This window comes from Podarcis cretensis, assembly GCF_951804945.1.
Source record: "Podarcis cretensis genome assembly, chromosome: 6".
Classification (NCBI taxonomy): Eukaryota; Metazoa; Chordata; class Lepidosauria; order Squamata; family Lacertidae; genus Podarcis; species Podarcis cretensis.
The window spans coordinates 66,904,622-66,928,179 of record NC_137175.1 but is presented as its reverse complement, the minus strand read 5'-3'; the positions used below and the strand labels follow the sequence as shown (position 1 = coordinate 66,928,179).

At 41.8% G+C, this 23,558-nt stretch overlaps 1 protein-coding gene and 1 long non-coding RNA gene across 2 annotated transcripts in view; one reads left to right on the top strand and one right to left on the bottom strand.

Annotated features, from left to right (window-relative positions):
* Positions 1–23,558, bottom strand: part of LOC307219355 (serine/threonine-protein kinase TNNI3K) — a 139,914-nt gene that overhangs the window by 62,439 nt on the left and 53,917 nt on the right. The window lies entirely within an intron of this gene.
* Positions 1,638–5,375, top strand: LOC307219364. The gene is made up of 3 exons (XR_013840383.1): positions 1,638–1,735; positions 1,993–2,113; positions 5,030–5,375. It is a non-coding gene; the product is annotated as an uncharacterized lncRNA (long non-coding RNA).

Genomic DNA, 23,558 nt, shown 5'->3' with positions numbered 1-23,558 from the left:
GTGAAAGATCATAGACTGGTAGGACAGGTGTCTTGCCCATCTGCTTCATCTAGCGATTCTTTTAAAGACAGCTTCAAAGCAGTGTCTTAAAAACAGCCCTCACATCACTCATGTTCAGGGGCACATTTCAGGATCAGCTTGGCCTCGTATTGTACCCTCATTTGGATTTATTTGAGGGATGCTGCCGTGCTCAGGTGACCCCCGTTGACTTTGACGACACTCGCATGAGCACGGAAACACCTTGGTAGCAAAGCGACGACAAGAGCTTTACTCCCTGACATGTACCCGTGTTAATTCATCCATTGACTCATTTGGAACTTGGCTACAAAATGAGAAACATAATACAGTTAGGCTCTAGTGACTTCTTTCTAAGGCTGAGTAAACGATGGGCAGAAGGCTGTATGGATGAAACTACCTTGGAATTGTTGACAGGGATTGTTTTCCCCAGGACAACAGCCCAAAGATAACAACCCGTGAATTTTGACTGCATCATCAAGCTCTTATAGGAGGATAGGCAATTGGGTGGCCTCCAAGTATCATTGGACTGCTATTCCCATCATCCCTCACTGCTGGCTACGCTGGCTGGGGCTGATGGGAGTTGGAACCCAACACATCTGGAGTCAAACATCTGGATAAATGTGAAGGGCATCATGTTGGCCCAGGCAACGCTGGGCCAGGCTTGTGTGCGTGTTGTGGCAAGACAGACAGACAGACAGACAGACAGACAGATAGACAGACAGAGACTTCAAGCACTACTTGTACTTTTGGAGTGAGTTTCCAGTAGTGATGTATGGAAGTGAGAGCTGTACCATAAAGAAGGCTGATCGCCGAAGAATCAATGCTTTTGAATTATGGTGCTGGAGGAGATTCTTGAGACTCCCGTGGACTGCAAGAAGATCAAACCTATCCATTCTGAAGGAAATCAGCCCTGAGTGCTCACTGGAAGGACAGATCCTGAAGCTGAGACTCCAGTACTTTGGCCACCTCATGAGAAGAGAAGACTCCCTAGAAAAGACCCTGATGTTGGGAAAGGTGGAGGGCACAAGGAGAAGGGGACGACAGAGGACGAGATGATTGGATAGTGTTCTCGAAGCTACCAGCATGAGTTTGACCAAACTGCGGGAGGCAGTGGAAGACAGGAGTGCCTGGCGTGCTCTGGTCCATGGAGTCACAAAGAGTCGGACATGACTAAATGACTCAACAACAACATGTCTCTGAAATTGTAGGTGGGCAGAAGGCTGCTGTGCTCAGCTTCTGCCTCCAGACTTATCTAAAATGGAATTTTCAGGGAAATGCCACACCTTCCTGCACTGAAAGGAATTCTGAGGCAAGGTCAAAGTGTTTTCTAGAAGGCAAGTGAAATTTCTCAAGGAGGTTTCTGCTGCCTGTCCAGATAAAGGCCATTAGCTTTGCAAAACAAATTGGGAAAACGAAAAGAGAAAAGAGGAAAAGGAAATTCCAGCACGATGGCTCGTTGCTGATGTGGACCGACCACTAGAGGGGGATGCGAGACACATTTTGGACTCCTGAAACATTATCTCTGTCTTTCTTTTTCATCTGCACTCTGTTGTGCTTTTAAGGCTATAGATTAGCTATATCCTTCAGTTACATTTTATGAGCTTAATTGAACATGTTCATCCTGGAGAGATAATTCAAATTATATTTACTTTACCAATACTAAGAAGTGCTGGGTAAAGAAGCAGAGCAAACAGTAGCAGGTCTGAGAACTGCCAAGGTAGATAATGATACTATGCTTTTAACCATTTTATTTTATCACGAGCACCGCAGCTTTGTTATTTTCTGACGCACGCTTCTCGCACGTCAGCACATTCATGAAGCGAAAGCTTACCTCTAACAATAGGTGCTCGGGAATGCCGTTGCAGTTTCTTTTAAAATAAAAATAAAATAAAACCCTATTATTTAATTTTCAAAAGGGGGAGAGAAAAAAACAGCGAAGACTCTTTCTGTTTGACAGTCTCTTAATCCCTACAGGATACCAGTGAGCCCTGAATGAAATCGGTCTATTTGACACTCTTGGCTACATCCCTCAAAAGAAAGACACAATCTGTGATCACTTACAAGACACCGCAGATTTCAAGAGCACAGCAATACTGTAAGTGGGGTTAGAGAACCTGGGGGAAAAAATTAATCTCTTTAGAAGATCTGGCTTTGCCCCATACATCAGTAACCGTGCTCTTGTCTTTTAAATGTACTGGGAAACCTAACACTTGTGCTGTTGGTTGTCTTTAATATAATGCTTTTTCACTGCAGGGCAGAAAATAGAGAAGAGAAAATGGCCACAGCACAAGGGTGTTCTTACTCTGTCTTGAACTCATTCTGCGGTTCCTAGATCTTGCAGATTAATAACAGAAGACACAGCAGTAGATTCAATTTTCTGTCAAATGAGCTGACACCTTGTCGGGAATAAAGGTTAGAAGCTGACATAGAGTAGTCATTTCATTTTTATATAGCTACTTAAATTACTCTGCTACTCAGCATATCACAAACCTTAAAGTGGGAGGGGGGGAGGTTAATTCTCTCCAGGAGTAAGGATAAATGGCCCCGAAATTTAGGAGTTTTTGTAGAGGAGGACCCAAGGGCTAAGAGGAATCTATTCTGCAGCAACATCCCACACTTATTATACAATGAAGCTTCGGGTTCTCAGCTTACTGAAGCATAGCTGTCAAGTGTCCCTTATTTGAAGGGACAGTCCCTTGTTCCAGTGCCATGTCCCGCTGCTGTCCCTTATTGATAGATGTCCCTTAAATGATGTCCCTTAAATTTCAAAGGAAGCAGCTCCTCTCCCTCCCTCCCTGCCGGCCAGGGAGGAGGGAGGCTCCAATTGTGTTGCTTGGCTGTGTTGCTCACTCAATAAGAAGTCTAAGAACGACTGGGGGGGGGGGTGGAGCTTGCATGCCTTGTGTGTGGCTAGTTAATGCAAGCTGAGGGGTTTTTTGAGTGCTGGACGCCATTTTGTTGCACGTGCTGCTGCAAACTTTGCAGTGCAAAGACAGGCCAGGGAGCCATCTTAAGTTGAGGCTGCATAGGCCTTGTGGTGCATGTGATTCAGATTCTATTCAGTTGAACCTCTGGTTACAAAGTTGGTTGGACAGTGTTCTCAAAGCTACCAGCATGAGTTTGATCAGACTGCAGGAGGACAGGAAGACTGGAGTGCCTGGAACAGGTGAGGCTGCAGGTCCCTTATTTTGGCTGCTGATCCCTTATTTTCAAGGCTGCTGGTCCCTTATTTTCAAATCTGTAAGTTGACAGCTATGCTGAAGGTTGTGGGTGTTTGCAGTTGACCTGCTCTTGGGCATTTGTTCTGATTTGTTTGCAGGGAGGTTGGATGATATTGCCTCAAAGCAAGTGTTATCCCATACTTTCCAGGGCGTTTCCCCATCACTTCCAGAGGCAGGAATGCTTCTGAATGTTAGTTGCTGAAAAACACAGGAGGGGAGAGTGCTCTTATGCTCAGGTCCTATGAGGGGGTTTCTCATGGGCATCTGTGTGGCCACCAGGGCTGGATTTAGGCTTGATGAGGCCCTAAGCTCCTGAAGGTAATGGGGGCCTTTATATGTCCAGCTGTCCTTTGTCACTGTTTTTTGTGTTGAATATATGCTACATGGTAATTTATGGACCTAATAGGTGCCTAAAGCCATTTGCACATAACAAAATACGTATTTTATCAAAGTCATTGTTGAACTGAAATACAATTAAGAAGAAGTATACAGTGGTACCTCTAGTTACGAATTGAATTCATTCCGGAGGTCCGTTCTTAACCAGAAATTGTTCTTAACTAGAGGTGTGCTTTCGCTAATGGGGCCTCTTGCTGCTGCTGTGCCGCCAGCACACGATTTCCGTTCTCATCCTGGGGCAAAGTTCTCAACTTGAGATAACTCTTCCAGGTTAGCGGAGTTTGTAACCTGAAGCGTTTGTAATCTGATGCATTTGTAACTCGAGGTACCACTGTATTAATAGTGAAATACAATTAAGAAGAAGTATATTAACAGTGAAATAATTATTAAGCTCTAACTTAAAATGATTTTTTTATGATTATGGCTTTCATTTTATGGATCAGTGGTCTTGTTTGATAGTAAAATTCATGTTCAATTGCTGTTTTAGGGGTTGTTTTTAAAAGTCTGGAACGGATTAATCCGTTTTGCATTACTTTCTATGGGAAAGTGTGCCTTGTTTTGGAACACTTTGGTTTTGGAACAGACTTCTGGAATGGATTAAGTTTGAGAACCAAGGTACCACTGTATACAGAAATGAGCAAACCAGTGATCTTTTAAGGAGCAGGCTAGCAGACGGGGCCCATTACTTACATCATAGGCACCTACACAACACAAAACACTGTTGCTGTATGTAGGTTTTATTTTAATTTTTTTTATGTTATATTTTGAAAATGTACATTTTTTTTTCCTTTAAATTTTATTGGGGCCCCCAAGAGAGTGGGGCCCTAAGCTACAGCTTGTTTAGCTTATACGTAAATCCGGCACTGGTGGCCACTATAAGAAGAGGATGCCAAACTTGATGAGCCACAGATCTGATCCAACCAGCTCTTATTATGAGCCTTATCACAAAAAAGATCTAGGCTGAATCTAGACACATCTGTTAGAAAATAAGACTAAATTGCTTTCTAAAATGTATAAATTAATATTAGAATAGCATGAACAAGTCAAATCAGTTATGATATACTGGGCGAGGGACTTTGGATATAATATGCAACTTGAAGCATGGGAGAGGCTATGGAACCGGGATTCAAAGTTTACAGCATGTTATACTTAGAAAGAAAACTGCATGATAATGATGTGTCGGTGGTACTTAACACCTAGTAAATTAGCAAAAATGTGAAAAACAAGGTCAAATACATGCTGGAGATGTAAGGAAAAGAGGACACCTTTTATCATATGTGGTGGACTTGTAAAGTTGTGAAAGAATTCTGGGAGATGATATATAACGAACTGGGAAAAAAAATTAAAATAACCTTTTCTTAAAAAACCCGAAGCTTTCCTTCTATGAATTTTAGTTGCTGAAATACCAATGGACCAGAAGAGACTATTTATATATGCGACCACTGCTGCCCAGATGTTAGTAGCCCAGAGATAGAAAGAAGACATAGTACCTACCAGAGAAGAACGGCAGAAAAAACTGATGGATTATGCTGAGATGGCAAAAATGACTGGAAAAATCAGAAACCAGGAATATCAAAATCTCAATAAGGAATGGGAAAATCATATAATTTACCTTAAAAATCATTTCAAACAATTAAAATCATTAGTAGGACTGGAATGACACTTGTAGTTTAACATTAGACTGTGTTTGTAATGGGATTTTAATAGAATTGGATTAATAGAGAAGATGCAGAAAGAAAAAAGTTAACATAAGGACCCACAAAAGGGAGGGGGGGTCCATGGGAATTTATGGAATTTTTTTCTTCTTTTGGTTGTTTGATAATTGTTTGTAAATTTCAAAATCTGAAAATTAAACAAATTTTATATTAAAAAATAGACACATCAAAAAAGCATTTTAGGAACATGCGTTGTAAACCGCAAAGTGATTCTCTCTAGTGGAAGCCTGTGCACAGTTTTCCACTAGTGGTATGGGGGTAGCTCAGTTTGTTAGAGTGTGGTGCTGATAATGCCAAGGTTGCAGGTTTGATCCCCCTAAGGGATAGCTCAATATTCCTGCATTGCAGGTTGTTGGACTAGATGATCCTCAGTGTACCTTCCAATTATGATTCTATTATTTCCTCTTAGATTTTTTCTCTTCTCTCACCTACCCCCTTCAAGTTGGCTTGCAGGGGTCACGAGAACCCACAGAACAGTGCACAGGGACAAGAAAAGTCAGATTGTTCCATTAGGAAGCAGAAATGCTTGTGCTGATGGAGGAATCTGTTTAGTGCTACCTCAAATTCCTCCTTAATAAATTAGAACCATTCCAGATTAACATTGTGAGCGCCCCAAATTAGGTATTTCCACACTTCTCCAGCTATGTAAATTAATACTGGCCATCATATCCAAATTTAATGACTGTCAGAATATACTGATTTATCTCTGATGTTTTCGATATTGGCAAAATTATTCACATATGAATGCCAACACCCACCAGTTTTCAGACATCCACTGTAACTTATCCAGGCTTTCTCCCTCTTTTCTTAGCATTACATTTGCCAAACATACTTGCATCATGGGCAGGAAGGTTATCATATGCTTGTTCCATTTTTATTCATAAGATGCATCCTATCTCACATCTTCTTTATCTCCTTTGAATGTGCATGTGCGGAAAGGCTACGTTACAGCCATTCCCCTCTTTGCCATAACTAGCTTCTTGTTTCACTTCATCACAACTGATAGCAGATCTCTAGTTGGCAGCAAAGCCCGTTACAAATGATTGTGTGCTCCTTTTGGATAGCAAAGAGAAAGGTCTTATCTCGAAACTTTATCTACTCTTATTACAGACACCCGATAAATATAGCAAGAAGGTTTTATGTGGGGGGAAATGGGAGGGGGATTTAGATATGTACTTGTCTGTGATCTACCACTTGGACATCAGAGAGCTTCTTTCTCACCATGCGGAGAGGCCTCCTTTAGAATACACTTTCATCAGTATCCATCTTATCCCTTGAATGGGACTGCTATAAAATCCACAAAAGACCAAACTTTCATTGTTGCAAAGGATGTAAAATGAAAGCATGTTTTTAGCTTAAAAGGAATTGCAGCACAAGCCTAACCTTGTCTACTCAGAAGCTAGTCCTGTTGAATTCAGAAAGGATCACTCCCAGGTAAGCAGGGTTAGAATCACCCTCTTAATTTACCAGGAAACTGACCTAGTGTTTACCTGAAGGATTCTATTTTTAAGGAGCAATAGAAAATCATGGCAAATGTCTTGCTACAAGACAATATTGCTACTGTGTAATCATGGAAGAGGAAAAGATCCCAGAATTTAATGAGGGGGTCTTAAAAGATGTGGCACTGCCAAAAATGATCAAGCTAAGAGTTCAAGAAAGAGATAAACTGATACATTGGCAGGCTCAGACTACACACTTGCAATCAGCAAAATTTGGATAAAATTAGAAGAAGAATTGATGAAGTATGCGTAAGGAAATGCAGAAGAATTTTGTTCAAATCTGAAGAAGAATTGATGAAGTATGTGTACAGAAATGCAGAAGAATTTTAATAATACAAGGAACCAGAAGAGGAAATGGAGGGAAGTCATGAGGTCTAAAGAACCTCAAAGATAAGGTTTTGAAATGTTTTTGTGAATGAGGATTGGGGGGATTTGTTTTTTGTAGTTAACTGTGGAAATTAATTGTGGAAAAAACAATAGAATTTCATTTCCAAAAAAGAAGAAATAGAAAGAAAGAGAAAAGCTTTAAATAATTTCCGGATAAAGCAAACATTCTAATCATGGATTGGAAGAAAACATAGCTTTTTCATTATTCCTTTCAGAAATCCTGGGGGCGGGGAAAAAGTACTGTTGCCCCATCTCTGTAAGCGTTTAAATAATGTCAAAAGAGATTGTCTAGCTGTCCTGGAAAAGCTATCCCAGAGTGCCAGCTCTGTGGAAGGATCCCCCATCCCTCCTGGAGACCAAGACAGGGAGAAGGGAATGCAGAGTGGGAGGAGCCCTGCTACTGCAGTTGCTCCCTTGAAACATTAACAATAAAGGAAGAGGAAGTCGAGCACAGCAAGGCATGCACCCAAGGTCCCTGGACAGTCATCTGCCTCATTTTGCCCCAGTTCTAACACTGGGGGCTTAATCTGGATGAGATGCCATTTTTAAATGGAAATATTCACAGCATGAATGGCATCTCGCCTTGTTTGATTCCACAGAGGACAAGCAACTGTCCATTTGTGAAGGGTTAATGAGTGGCTCCCTTTAAATAAAGAAAAACAAACAACACCCCCCCCCCATTGTATTTACAGCTTGGCTGCCTTTAGAATATACCTTACACTTAATAATGCAGCAGATCGTCGTGGCTGATGGGCAAGATGACAAATAGTTACATTCCTCAAATAGCTTGGATTTAATAGCTTGTTACACTATACAAATGCCTTATGTGAGCAAAGTGCCTATTGACTTCATCAATGTTTGAATTACTTTCCATGTAATATTGACTTTCCCACATAGCTACACAAAGTGTGGGCAGAATAGTCTTTTGTGTTTAAAGAATCCAGCTTTCAAAACTGTTTAAAACCATTTCTGTGTAGCTGTCTTTGATCCCTTGAACGTTTCTTCGCACTGCTTTTCCGATGGCGGTATTCAGGCAGGTGAGCTAAATGTCTGTCTGCATAGGGTAGCCAATTATTTCTGCCATCTGCCTAAAGCAAGCCTTAGTATGGCTATTTTAGCCACTTAAAGTGATGTGTGTATATATAAAAAATATAGAACTTCCCATATTATTGTTAATTTGGTCGCCATGTGGACAGCCACATGCAATCATGTCCCTAATAATAATAATAATAATAATAATAATAATTTATTATTTGTACCCCACCCATCTGGCTGGGTTTCCCCAGCTACTCTGGGCGGTTTCCAACAAAGATTAAAAATACATTAAATGACACATTCCCCCCCCCCCCTTGATAGAATGCATGTGGTTCCAGGCGACCCTATCACTGCCTGAGTCTTAACAGGGAGAGAAAGGTGGCAGGAATTTCAAAGCATGTGAAAAGGAATTCTGAAATATACCGGTAGTTGCACTTCAGTGACACCCCTTTTTCTTCATTCATCAAGGTTACCACGAAGATCCCACTTCCCTCCCCAGTTTCTATCTACTGAGGGGCATGTACATGTTCTTACTTCTCTCTCTATACCCCCCCCCATTATTATTATTTTCTTAATTCCAGTATTATGTCCACTTCTGGCTTTTGCAAGGTCATTCAACTACCTACATGCAACCTTTCTCCATTCCTGGTTTCCTCAAGAGAAGATTACACGTAAGATTATTAACAACAGTAAAAAACACAATAGCAGAAGAGACATTTAAAAGAAGTCTAAAACCCCAAGAAAGGAGACATTCATAGTAGAAGAGACACATTTATCCAGCTGGGAAAGCCTGTCACAACAAGAGTGGCTTCAATTGTTTCTAGAAAGTGCAGATAGTGGGGGCCTGTCATATCTTGACAGGAACGCTATTCCACAGTACAGGGGCAGCCACACTAAACTTTTTTTGTTAAGAGGCTGTACTCCATAGGAGGGTTGAAAATTTAACTGGAAGATAACATTTCAAAACCTGCACCATGAAATTAAAGAAGACCCACTGAAACCAGCCACCAGCTTCTGAGTTGTCTGCCATTTCTTGTTCGGCACTGCAATAGGCCTTCATAGCTTGAGATCCATCAAAATGAATACCACAAACCAGCCCTGTATTGTTGCCTGCAAGGTGCTCGACATCCTCGTTTTTTAAAGACCCAAACAGGAAGCAGAAATTTGAGATTTACTAAGCCCCTGGTGAGCTGGAACATATGAATGGAAAGCTGTGTTTTGCTTGCCGGGCATAAAGACACAAAATTGTCCCATTCAATTTATGGTATGTTTCTTGTTGTGAAATAGTTGGGTTTTGTGTTTGTTTGTTTTTTGTACTTCAAAGAAGGCTTGAAATTTAGCCCTGTAATGTGACACCTTAGGAGGAAATGAGACCTAAAGACTAAGAGGGTTTGTGTGTGTGTGTGTGTACTAAAGAAATTATGGAAAAGAGAAACTTAAACTGAGCTCTGCTAACCATCTCAATTGCCGAGAGGTAGAGAATGATTAGAAGAAGAGGAGGAGTTTGGATTTGATATCTCGCTTTATCATTACCCGAAGGAGTAAAGTAAAGTGGGTAAATAGAACTGGCTAGTGAGTTAGAGGGGAATTGGAAAAAGTAGGATGAGCTGAAATCACAAGGAAAAAAATCTGTATGGAAAGGGTTGCAGCACTGGCAGAGGAAGAGGAGTGTGGGGGGAGCGCACCGCCCCGGCAGCGTGATCCAAGTGGGGTGCCATCGTGGCTGCCCCCCACCCACACTGGGTGCCCCGCCCCAGGACAAATGCCGCGCCCCTTTGGGCGGTGAGCCCCACCCCTGGGACGCGCACCACCCCCACCCCCGCCTGGTCTCCGCCACTTGGTTGCATGAAGCTCTGCCACTGGGTTGCAGTGCACCAGAACTCCAGAAGCCTAGGCCCAGAAACAACTTTATAGCTAATTATTGCCTTGGATAGGGAAGCAGTTTAGAATAAGTTTATTTGGATGCCTTTTCCTGTTATTTTAATATGTTCTTAAAGAGTAGATATAGGGATGCGGGTGGTGCTGTGGGTTAAACCACAGAGCCTAGGAATTGCTGATCAAATTAAACCACAGAGCCTAGGACTTGCTGATTAGAAGGTTGGCAGTTCGAATCCCCACGATGGGGTGAGCTCCCGTTGCTCGGTCCCTGCTCCTGCAAACGTCAAATTGCAAGCACGTCAAAGTGCAAGTAGATAAGTAGGTACCACTCAAGTGGGAAGGTAAATGGCATTTCCATGCGCTGCTCTGGTTCGCCAGAAGCGGTTTAGTCATGCTGGCCACATCACCCGGAAGCTGTACGCCGGCTCCCTCGGCCAATAAAGCGAGATGAGCGCCACAACCCCAGAGTCGGTCACGACTGGACCTTTACCTTTACCTAAAGAGTAGATAGCACCTGATTTGTAATGAGGGTTAGGGGATAAATTTGATTCAGCTCACATTTATAGGTAAACCTGCTAAATCCTCACTTTCTGACCAACAACATTCACATACCCTCCAACATTTATCCGATGAAAATAGGGGCATCCCATTCCATAATGATAATTTTACTATGAATACCCCACACATCTTGCTGGGTTGCCCTAGCCACTCTGGGTGGCTTCCAACATATGTGAAAACATAATTAAACATTTAAAAAACTTCCCTATACAGGATTGCCTTGACGGCTTGGGGTCAGATAACTCCACAGCCTCTAACGTTTGTCCACTGAAAATAGGGACATCCTAAGGAAAAGTGGGACATTCTGGGATCAAATCAGAAACCAGGATGGCTTCTCTAAATCAGGGACATCCCTGGAAAATAGCGGCACTTGGAAGGTCTGGATTCATAGTGGAATATATTTGCAGAATATCTGAAGAACTACGGTATGTTAAACAGGCTAAAACGTTCGCAGGGTTCATGTAAATTCAGCAGTTTAAAGCATTGAAGATCTAGGGGGGGGGAAAGGATAAATATGAATATATGGGGAAAGTAGAATATGCAGTCTTAATGGATAAATAAATGGAACCATGGAAGGGGGGAAGGGAAGTCAATGACTGAGTTATATTTAATGAAATCTGAAATATTGTAATGGAAAGTTTTATATATATATATATATATATATATATATATATATATATATATATATATGTTCTCCTAATTTTAGATGTAGTTTTTCAGACAAGTATTGTGTAAAGGAGTGTATATACTAGAATAAGTATGCACAAAAATGCATATATTGCTAAAAATAAGATACAAAAATGCATTAGGAAAAATTATTTGCAAAAAATGTTTATAATAGGAGAAAGTCACACTGAAATGCTGCTGAATATTCATGGATACATTTAAATCCCCCCCAACACAAATTGATGTAGAAATGTGAAGAAATGAACAGTGCGGGGGGGGGGGGGGGACCAAGTAACTGAAATGGATGGATTCAGCTATTTCTGTTTGTAACAAAACCAAACTTTACAAGATGGACAAATCCACATAGTGAATCAGGTAGTTACGGACTTCAGCAACTTCACTGTTCATAACCAGATGATAAGCGAGCTCTCTTTGAAAAACATTGCTTTGTTCTTTCTGGCACTGGACAGCAGAACCATAAACATTACAGACCACCACTTATCTGCACCCAGATTAGGGAAATCATCTTTCTCATGTTGCTGGCCCCTATGCAGGATCCAAAGGGTTACACATTGTGTTCTGTGCATGCACCAAGACGTTTCCTGTTCTCTCTGAAAGCTCTTGTGCTTCTTAACTCCATTCACTTCTGAACAAGGGGACCCCCTTGCAAAATGGGAATTCCACGTGCCTCAGAGAGTTGCAGTTAAAAATCAAAATCGGCAAGCTCTTCCCTTCTGCAAGTAGAAGCACTTTCTGCTGTTTGGATCCCAGCCTCTGTAACTACCTTGGAAACCCTTTTGAGCTTTCTGCTGAATTACCATCCTAGACTTCCCATGTGCATCTGACAAAGGATGAGCTATGAGCTCTCTGCTGGTGCTTAATAAGTCAAAGAGGATTATAATTGCAAGGAAAGGCTGAACTGCTCCAGCCACAAGCAAGATTTGCAGTCTCACGGGATATGTTAGACATCTCAAGAGCCCGCCTTTCCTTTCCCATTAAGAATGTCAGCTTAGGAAGTGGTGAATTTGCTTGTAGCTTTCAGGGAAGTCAACATCAGGGCACAGCAGTTTTTAGCACCAAGCTGTTGACAACAATCATATTTTTGGTGTTCCACAGCAGCATCTTTTCGATGCAGCGGTCAGAACTTGGACACAAGAACACTCCTATGTGTGATCAGCATGCACCTCACAGATGCTTTCAAATTCAAAACACCAACTATTTCTGCTTACTTGAGGAGAGGGCATCTTATCCAAGTAATATACAAAATGCAACTTTTGTTTGAATGAGCTTGTCTGTGTTGCTATCGTTCCCCACCCCTCACCCCACACAATTATTTTAAAATTCAGTGCATGAATTTCTCACACACAGTTTAAACACAGCTACACACATATGATAATTCAGCAAAGTTCTGTAAATTTATGAATTATTTTGCTACATCAGCCGCAAGGAACTGGCAGCATCTGTCTATGTTCGTACTTGCTTCTCCTGTGTTCAAAATATGTATCTATCAGTATAACAGTTCAATGATAACACATCTCAAAGCAGCATCAAAACAAATTTGGACATGGGAAAATAAAAAAGGGAGTTATCTGGGGTTGACGAAACAGGTATCAGATGAGTCTCTGGGGGAGAACTTTCTACAGTCAGGGGTGCTTACTATCCCCTCTAAAGGAAACTAAACTTAAAAAGCTCTCCAGGGACTTTCTATTGCTCAAGTGGAAAATCAAAATAGAATATTACAATATAAAGCTTGGAATACAATTAGCTTACAAGGCACAGTTTGGAAGGCCTTGAGTGATAAATAGAGGCATGCACAGACCTCATTCTCCCAAGCAACCCATCACATTGCTGCACATGTGCTGAAGAGTAAAAACAATAACAATTTAAGAGTTCAGTGAAGAAAACTGGCAGCAATAAGGCCAACATGTTGTTAATGGCTAATGGGTTACATTCAGCTTGATGCTAAGTTGTTTCAGCACCGGAATTTCTCTGTGCCAAATAGAATATTATCCACCTCTTCTCCCTCTTCTCCCTCCGTGTGCCCCTAAATCATTTCTGGGTTCCAACCCTCCAGCAGAGATTTGGGGACAGTGGAGGGAACACATGCGGGGTGCGGGTGGAATCTCATTCCACTGGAGCAAATCCTTACGCTAATGCAAATATTTCATTGAATATTGCCCCATGGAAAGACTTCACCTGGCAGAGTAAGTAACAGGTGTTCTACCTCAGGGACATAAGCAGTCAAAAGTCTTGCAGCCAGTTGTTTGTACAGTGGTACCTCTGGATATGAACTGAATTCGTTCCTTGGGATCCGTTTTTACCCCGAAACATTCATACCCAGAGGTGCAATGTTCTGCGCAGGCGCGGGCAGCGGAAACCTTTCCTTTACTTCTGGGTTTGCCGTGTGCGTAGCCTGAAGCATTCACAAAGGGGGCGGTTTGTATCCAGAGGTACCACTATACACTAGCTGGAGCTTCAAAACAATCTTCAAGGGCAGCCACACATGTAACACATTGCAGTAGTCAAGTCGAAAGGTTACCAGTGCATGAATAACTGATCAGGTGCTCTCTATCCAGAAAGGGCTGCAGTTGATGTATCAGCCACAGCTGGAAGAAGGCTCTTCAAGCCTCCCATGCCATCTAGGCCTCCAGGGAGAAAGCTGGACCCAAAAGCACCACATTCAGACCTGGTTAAGCTCCACCTCTCCAGACAGCACTTATTAACAGTACTTCCACCTTATCTGAACTGAGTTTCAGCTTATTGACCCTCATACTGTCACCAATACCAGGCACAGGTTCAGCACAACCATTACATCATTCAATTAACATGCAGATTGGGCTTATTGACCAACATGGTTGCCACTCTGGTATAGCACTCAGTCCCTCTTATTCAGCCTCCCTTCCTAATTAATTTATTTGCATGTGCTTCATTAGCATACTGTTAAGGGTATCGGGTGGTTGCTTGAGAGCAATCAGGCAAGATGCCTCACTAGTCTGTTCTAAAGCTTTCTTATTGGTGCTAAAAAAAAACCTTTACAATGTAGAGCGCCTCTATTCCATGTCTTGCTCATTCACTGGCAGAATCTTTTTTTTTTTTTTTAATAATATTTATTAAAAATTTTCCAGAATAAAAAGGAAAGATAGCAAGAAAAAAAGAAAAAACAAATATGATTTACACTTGGTTTCAGTGGCATCTTTCCCGGACTTCCCCCCTCCCCCTCTTGTATTCCATTTCCCTTAAATTGATTCCACAGATTCTTACCCCAAATTTTAAAACCTTATTTGTAATTTTAAATAACCCATTTATTCCAAATTAATTTATCTTATTTATCTTAATGAACCATTTCTCCTTATATTTTATATAATTCCCTAAGATCGACCCCATTTCCCTTCCACGAATTCCCCTATTTTCAAACAACAAACATGAAAAAAGAAAAGAAAGAAATAATATATAATTTTACAGCCTTTGGATTCCAAATCTCTCCCCCCCCCCATTCCCCGGTTCCAATCCCCAAAGTTCATCCATTGTCTACTGCCAGCCTGGTGTATCCACGTCTATATCTCAACTCCACTTTGCCGTCTTTTGATAGCTTTTAATTTCAGAAAGTCCAATCTCGAAAAAACTCTCAGAAAAAGTCATTGTTCTTCCATCCAGACCTCTATGTTTAAGAGTCTAACTTAAATTCTATTTCTTGGTCCTTTTAAAGTCTGGATGTTCCAAATACTTCAGCTTCAAATTTGGTCCAGCTCTTATTCCTCAGGTTGCTTTTTCCTGTTCTGCTGCAGAAACCTTCTAATTCAGAAACTTCTTGTTCTCCACAGAGGCTTTTGTTATTCAGGAACATAACTTGCGTCAAGTCCCTTCCTTTCTTCAATAGATAAATCCATTGTCTCCTTTAGTATAGAAACCTCTGTAGACAAAATAATGCTTCATTTTTGCAGCTTTCCCAAGAGATAACAGATCCTGCTCAAATTCATAGTATTTTTCCACTTGCTGCTACTGTTGCAATGTCCCAGCCTCCCTCTAGAGGGAATATGGTAACTTAATTTCTTTCAAAATCAGACCCAAAAGTCAAATAACTTGTTGCCTTTATTTCCAATAATTTATGTCCAAATTGTAACAAATCTAACCAGCAAAGCCATCGTAACAAAGTTCTCTTTTATTTTCCTGCTTTGACAGCTACTTTGACAGCTGTCAAAGTTTCTGTGTCTCTTCACCAGTCTCTCATAGTGGATCGTTCCCGGTTCCCGGGGGGGTTGCATTTTAGTTCCCACAAATCAGTCTTCTCCTCCAGCACAATTATTGTAATTTCCCTTCGTGAAGTTAAAATTTTTTTTCAGGTAAACAAGTTCATCTCTCGATCTTAGTTGTCAAATCCTTGCGTTGAGCCATCTACAACAGGGGGGGGGGCGGACTTCCTTTTTGCACTCCCCCCGCTCGCTCCAAATTCAAAGATCAAATTTCCCTTTTAAGTCCAATCAATTTACTCACAGGTTGTTCCTTTTAGTCCAAATCCGAAATTTTCAAAGAAGAAGTCGTTGCTCTCCGCCGAATGGCATGCGGCTTCGCTGGGCAGGGGAAGCATTGGACTCACAGCACCACACCCCCCTGTCACCCGCTCCGCAGCCTTTAAAAAGGCTCCTTCGTGGGTCGGGGGGCGCAAACGGTGCCCGCCGAGTCACCAAGTCCATGGGCATCTCCGCCCATGGTTTTTGAGGGTCCCCGCGTCGCCGGCACGGCAGGACCCGACCCCTACCCAGCCGACTCCCTCCGGAGCTCGGAGGGAGTCCGCCATTCGGCGATGGCGCCGACCCGGAAGTGCATTCACTGGCAGAATCTGAGAGTGGGCGGTCCTTAGATCTTCCCCAGCAGAGTAGTTTCTTGACCCCCAGTCTGTGCCTCCCCTCTCTGTGCGAAAGCCTACTGCGCAAAGAGGGCTTGGGTAAAGGGGGACCTTTGCAAGGTGTCTTGGCACTGCCTTGCATCCTCCGAGCCCTGCATCTCCTCCCCACTAGAGGCATGGCTTCCTTCTTCCACTGAGGAAGTGCTGCTTCCCACAATCTCTGTAATCCATCCACCTTTTCCCCTCTCGCCCCTGAGCCGATGGCAGTTCCCTGACACATACTCTCCAATGAAAATACAGACGTCCCATTCCAGAATGATAATTTTACCATTTATACCCCACACATCTTACTGGATTGACCCAGCCATTCTGGGCAGCTTCCAACATGTATAAAAACATAATAAAACATTAAACATTTTTTTTAAAAAACCCTTTCATATACAGGATTGCCTTCAGATGGCTCAGGGGTCAGATAATTCATTACCACCCCCCAACATTTCTCCAATGAAAATAGGGATGTTCTAAGGAAAAATGGGACATTCTGGGTTCAAATCAGAAACTGGGATTGCTTCTGTAAATCTGCGACTGTCCCTGGAAAATAGAGACAGTTGGAGGGTCTGTATTAGCACTTAAGGCAAAGGTAAAGGGACCCCTGACCATTAGGTCCAGTTGTGGCCGACTCTGGGGTTGTGGCACTCATCTTGCTTTATTGGCCGAGGGAGCTGGCGTACAGCATGGCCAGCATGACTAAGCCACTTCTGGCAAACTAGAGCAGCGCACGGAAACACCGTTTACCTTCCTGCCGGAGCGGTACCTATTTATCTACTTGCACTTTGACGTGCTTTCAAACTGCTAGGTTGGCAGGAGCAGGGACCAAGCAACGGGAGCTCACCCCATCACGGGGATTCAAACCACCAACCTTCTGATCGGCAAGTCCTAGGCTCTGTGGTTTAACCCACAGCGCCACCCATGTCTGGGAAATAAATGCATTTTTAGCTGAATCTTGGGAACCTTGTTTCATTGGCTATTTATGAAAGATTGGAGTCTAAATGCTATTTACTGCCTATGAAAATATAATCCCAAGGTCCAGTTTGCCCTGAAAGATCTTTGTTATTGGCAGTGATTTAAAGCTGAGTTTGGAGGGATGGAATGAAAGTCAAACAGCAACGTATTTTAACTTGCCCAGGGTAGTGTGTCAATGTGAGCGTCTGTGAAATGCAATTGCACTGTGAGTGTTCTTGTGAACCATTATTTGTCATCTATTCAGAGTTAGAGGCAGGCCCATTTTAAACTACTATAAGACAGAGAAAATAAGGGGGGGGGATATGAGAAATGCCCACACTGTGAATAATGCTTTTCTTAACATTCGGATAACACAAATGGAACCATGGTTGAGTGGAGCAATATACAACTTTCTTCAAAAATAAAGACTTTGAAGGGAAAGAAGAGGTTGGACAAATTTCAGCATAAACACTGAGTACTTCTGGAGAAAGGAATGAGTGACTGGAAGTGGGATTTGGAATGAACTCCTTGAACCCAATGACAGCATCACTGCTGCAGTAAGCCCCACTGCTTACTGTTGTAAGGAACCTGTCAGCTTTGTTGACTGGGGATTTTGTGCTCCTGTTTCCCCCACCAATCCTCATGTGTCACCCCTTTATTGTATATTACTCGATGCATAAGGAGCACCATACCTCACTGAAGTATTTCTCAGATTTCATCATAAATCTCCTCCCAGCACTCTATAAAGCTTGGTTCACCAACTGTTGTTTCATGGTAGGTAGTCATGCGATCACACTCCTGTGGTTTAAGCAAGTTAGAATAAGTATAATTGTTTCTCTAAATCTGTTATTGTCACTGCAAGAATCATTTTTTTTTTAAATGACTGCAGATTTCAGGGAATAAAAGTGAAGGTCTAGACTCTGCAATACCACCACTTTGCAAAAACATGTTATTCTTTTCCTTGCTCTGGGTTTTGGCTTTGTAGTTCCTGTGGGGGACTGGGGAATTTCTTACAGCCAGACAATGCTATGTACTTCCATTTCCTTTCTCTAAGCTTTGTTATGGTTCATCTACCAACTGGATCAATGAAGGAACTCAGAAAGAGAGCAGGCAGCCAGAACAGTATATTGTAGCTGCCATGCGGCCATTATCAAAATCAGTAGCCCTGAGTCACTTATTTCTCCATCATCCAATAAAATTTGGAAATGCAAAATGAGTGATATGATGTTAGGCTGCAGGTTTCCCTGTCCCTTGCACTAGGTTCTGTTTATGAGCAGCAGGAAAACAGTCTGAGGACATCCTATCACGTGTTTTGTATTACTAAAGGAGGAGCCACAGGGCTGTTTTTTTCAATGATAGCCCTGTATTGGCTCATAAGATATAGACCTGGCTTTACAGACCTAGAATAATATACCCAGAGATGTATTCAGAAGTATTCTTGCAGTTAATAGGTAGACTTGCTTCTCTGGTTTTAAAATGATCTATATAAAAAAGCGGTATAAATCCAATCTTTTGCTACTGTTTTAACAACTTTCGTTTAAATGAAGTGCACAAATGTTTAGAAATAAATTCACCCATGATAAGTAATCCTGGAAAGTACTTTTGAAATCAATTCCTGCAGTGGTGATAACAGATCCAGGATAAAAAATATATATAGTGCTCCAGGGCTTAGGATGAACTAGTTCAATTGAACAAAGTTCATTAAGTAGTGCAAAAATCTGTGAACTACACCTGAAATCAGATTCCATGATTGCTGCGTGAATGAACTTCATACAGAGATAAAACTTTGAATGATTTCTAGCTCGTCTTCACATTCATTCCCTCTTTCCACCCCACAACAGGAAGCCCAGACTCTTACTGTAGTTCTCTCTCTCTCTTTTTCTTTAAAAAGTAAGTCAATCAGTCATCTATGAAGAAAGTTAGAAAACAAAACACAGACACAATATTCTAAGGCTTATTGGGCAGATACAGAAGTGCTGCTGTTGCTATGAATGATTAGTCACTTATTCATGGCTTATAAACAATCAGAAAGAAGGAAAGCAAGGTATTTCCTGCATCTTCCTTGCTGAACTAATTTGCTCTCTCAACAGGAGCAGCTTGCAGCAAAGCAAATGACACCTTGGGGGGCTGGGCACAAATTAAACAGTTTAAGTTACAGATAGGTAGCCATGTTGGTCTGCCATAGTCAAAACAAAATAAAAAAATTCCTTCCAGTAGCACCTTAAAGACCAACTAAGTTAGTTCTTGGTATGAGCTTTCATGTGCATGTGTGTATCTGAAGAAGTGTGCATGCACACGAAAGCTCATACCAAGAACTAACTTAGTTGGTCTTTAAGGTGCTACTGGAAGGATTTTTTTTTATTTTGTTTAAACAGTTTAAGTTTTTTTTCTGGTAGGGAAATATAATTAAGGGAAAAGCTTCACTTGTTGATATTCTGTGTTCCAAATATGTTTAAAAGCCAAATATTTCAGAAATATTTTCTTAAAGCTAAGAGGATTCTGGGAAGCAAAGCTGGGATTGCAGCGAGAGACTGTAAAAGTGATGCTACACTTTTCAGCCACATCATGACACTGTGGAGATCAAGGTACTTGAAGAGGTTTATTCATCACCTTACTATATAGTGTGTTCCAAGCATATGGAGTGTGAAAGGCGCAGCAAATTATAACATAAAAGAGTATGAATGTAGACACATCAATTCTCATATGGAATTTATCAAGAATGTTGTCTGAGCCAAGTAGATTTAGAGGGGAGAAAAAAGTATTTGAAAAGAAAGAAATGAACAAGTTGGCAACAGGATACATGATAAAGGGAAAGTGAAAGGAATATTGATGGTCTCTACAAAACAGCATAACATTACACATATTACAACTGAGGCTACAAGAAAGAACAGTCAAGTGGGGAACACCATTTTTTTATATATTTTATTTTTGCAGACAGATAAAATTTAAACTCTCCGAACCAGGACTTCCACAAATCAGCGCCTTCAAGATTTTCAACTTCACATAAAAGCAAACCCAGAGAATGATAAATTAAATCGTAAAAGTTTAATGGGCACATGAGATGTTGCCATGATTCTTTCCATTCCCAGTGAATCTGATTTCAGCTCTCCCATCTATTTTTCATCAAAATGTTTAAATGGTTTGAGTATGACAAGCAGAATTATTTTGAGATACCTGCACTCAGTTGTCAAGTGGAAATGTTAATCAAATAGAGGTACCCATAGGTCTTCCAGAATATTAAAGGCTAAAAATAATTCAGGGTCAGCAATGTAAGGTCTGTGAAGCCATATCTTCAGATCATTAGAGCTTTTAGCTGGTGTCCCCATGTGGTAACTTTCTGGCAGGTTCCTGCTCCAGAAAGAAAGGGGTAGAGAAGAGGAAGACAGCTTATTCATTGTGAGAGGGTTGTTTTAAAAGCATGTCTTACATAGCCTTTGCTTGATATAGATTTCTCCCTTGGGAATAACAGCAGGGTAAACTCAATGATTGTTTCCTTCTTTGGTTCTAGAATCATATGGCATGGTGCATCTCAAAGCACTCTTTCTGATCAGATACACAGTGAGCAAAGGTATTATTATTGGATGCCCCAAGCAATACTTTGCTGGATTTTGCAGAGGCCAAGGCTCCATCAGGCCCAGAAACAGAACTTCCTTCTCAACTCCTAAACATGGTCAGCCTTCCTGAACCTACTTTGACGAGAGAACGTTTGGAAACCTGCCTTGTCAATTTCCCCAAAGAAACAGAAGACTTTGCTCTTTAAAGATATTCCTGTCAATCCAAGATATTTCACCTGCACTGCATGATTTGTCTATATCTGTCTGTCTGTCTATCGATCTGTCCATCTATCTGTCTATATTTACGTACACAGGTATCAAGGGACAAAAGAATCTACCATAGCCAATAGAAGCAGAACAAATAAGAAAACTCTCCTGGACCATTGTTGTTTCAATGACACTTAAAGCTTGGGTGGGTAAGTGTGGGAGAAATGTAGCCCTTTAAGCCTCGCATTCAGGAAATACAAGAGGGGGGGGAAATCAGCAGAATCCAGACAAGGTTAATAAAGAGTTCATCAGATTCAGTACTAAATTGCCTGCTCTTAAGGCCATCTCCATCTCAAGACTGTGGCCAAGAATACCCTTTTCCATTATTTCTATGAAAACAGTAGAAAGAAGGGGGGGGGGGGAAATAGAAAAAGAAAAAAGAATTAGGAGACGCATGTAATCAATCTTGTCCTTTAGAAAATCCAGTAGTTCTTCAGGCCTGCCAGATACTCTGCCTTTCAGGGCAACAGACAGGCAATGCCTATTAAATGTGTTTTTCTTCTCCAAAGAAATGGGGTCAGGGAAAGATTCTTCTAACCTTACTATGCTATAGATTTAATGAAAGGCAACTGCTATTTTAAGGTTTCATGAGGGGATTATATATCTATCTATCTATATAGATCTATATAACAAAGACAAGTTGCGGACACCCATCCCCATTATCACAGAGCTTCCATTGACTCTTTTATCTATATCACCAAGCCAGCCCTTACAAACTTCCACTGATTGTTAGACCTATAAATGAGGCTTAGTCGCTGAGAAGGCTAGGTCCTGACACTCTCAGTGTTTATGAGTTAAAATAAGAGTGATATGCTGCAATGTCTGTCTTTTAGTTAAGGTGTTTTAATTATCCCAAATTCTTTTGACTAGCATACAGTTTTCTCAATAGTTGATACAGTGGTACCTCGGGTTAAGAACTTAATTCGTTCCGGAGGTCCGTTCTTAACCTGAAACTGTTCTTAACCTGAAACACCACTTTAGCTAATGGGGCCTCCCGCTGCGCCACCAGAGCACGATTTCTATTCTCATGCTGAAGCAAAGTTCTTAACCAGAGGTACTATTTCTGGGTTAGCGGAGTCTGTAACCTGAAGTGTATGTAACCCGAGGTACCACTGTAGTGATGAGCAGTATTCATTAGCTTTCATGTTTTAACAGCAGAATGACAAATTAGACTGGAATTAATTCTTACCTTGGGTGTAAGTATATAGAGCCCTGTCAGGGACTGGCTGGACACCGAGGAGGGGGGGCTGAATACTGATGAGTGGGCACTTGGAAAGGGAGAGGCTATAAACTGACTTAGAAGAATGGTCTGGGGGAGCCTTTAAAAGCCAGGGGGGAAAGTCAGAGAGGCTACAGGATTGGAGAGTGAAGAACAGGTGCTGGAGAAAGGAGACATAGGTCAGGCAAACTGCTTCTATAGGCAAAATATGCAGAAGTGAAAATTTTTTGGCTGATAGTAAATGATGTAAAAGATCCCTGATTCCCACACCCCAAAGACTGAAAGAAAGACATGCACACACTGATTTTTGAGCATGGGTACTAAATATAAGATGGGACGCAGGTGGCGCTGTGGGTTAAAGCCTCAGCGCCTAGGGCTTGCCGATCGAAAGGTCGGTGGTTCGAATCCCTGCGGCGGGGTGCGCTCCCGCTGCTCGGTCCCAGCGCCTGCCAACCTAGCAGTTCGAAAGCACCTCCGGGTGCAAGTAGATAAATAGGGACCGCTTACCAGCGGGAAGGTAAACGGTGTTTCCGTGTGTGGCTCTGGCTCTGGCTCTGGCTCTGGCCAGAGCAGCGATGTCACGCTGGCCACGTGACCCGGAAGTGTCTCCGGACAGCGCTGGCCCCTGGCCTCTTAAGTGAGATGGGCGCACAACCCCAGAGTCTGTCAAGACTGGCCCGTACGGGCAGGGGTACCTTTACCTTTACCTTTACTAAATATAAGAATACATGGATGGTGCTGTGGGTTGTGAATGTAACTCGGATGCTTAAAGAAGTAGGTTTAAACACAAAATGGGGGGGGGCTGCAAAAGGACTGTGTTTCTGGTGCCATGTTTACTGCATGATGCCTGTCATTTTAAATGTTCATGTGCCATTCAAAACTGTTGGCACCAGTTCATAATGAATCTACTTTTTTGCATCTGGACTCAAAAGGTAAAGTCTGAATTATCCCGCTAATCAGGATATAAATACCTAAAGACAGGAAATGAGTGCAGTGGGAAATTAGAATGTATTTTGCATCTAGTTGGAGAAAAAACATTTTAAACAGTTTTAGGCAGGGCTTTTTTCCAGCCAGAACTTGCTGGAAATCAGATCCAGCACCTTTCAGGTGGATGCCATTGCCAGAAATGTTGAACACCATCAGGCCTCCAAGACTTCTGGGAAACCAGAGAGGGTGCTTCTTGGGGAAAGAAGTATGTAGAAAGATAGGCATCAGATATTCTTGTTTTTGTAACACATGTTCCTTCTTTCCAATGCCACCTTTTAAAATTAGTGTGTGAGGTGAGAACTGATTAGCAGGA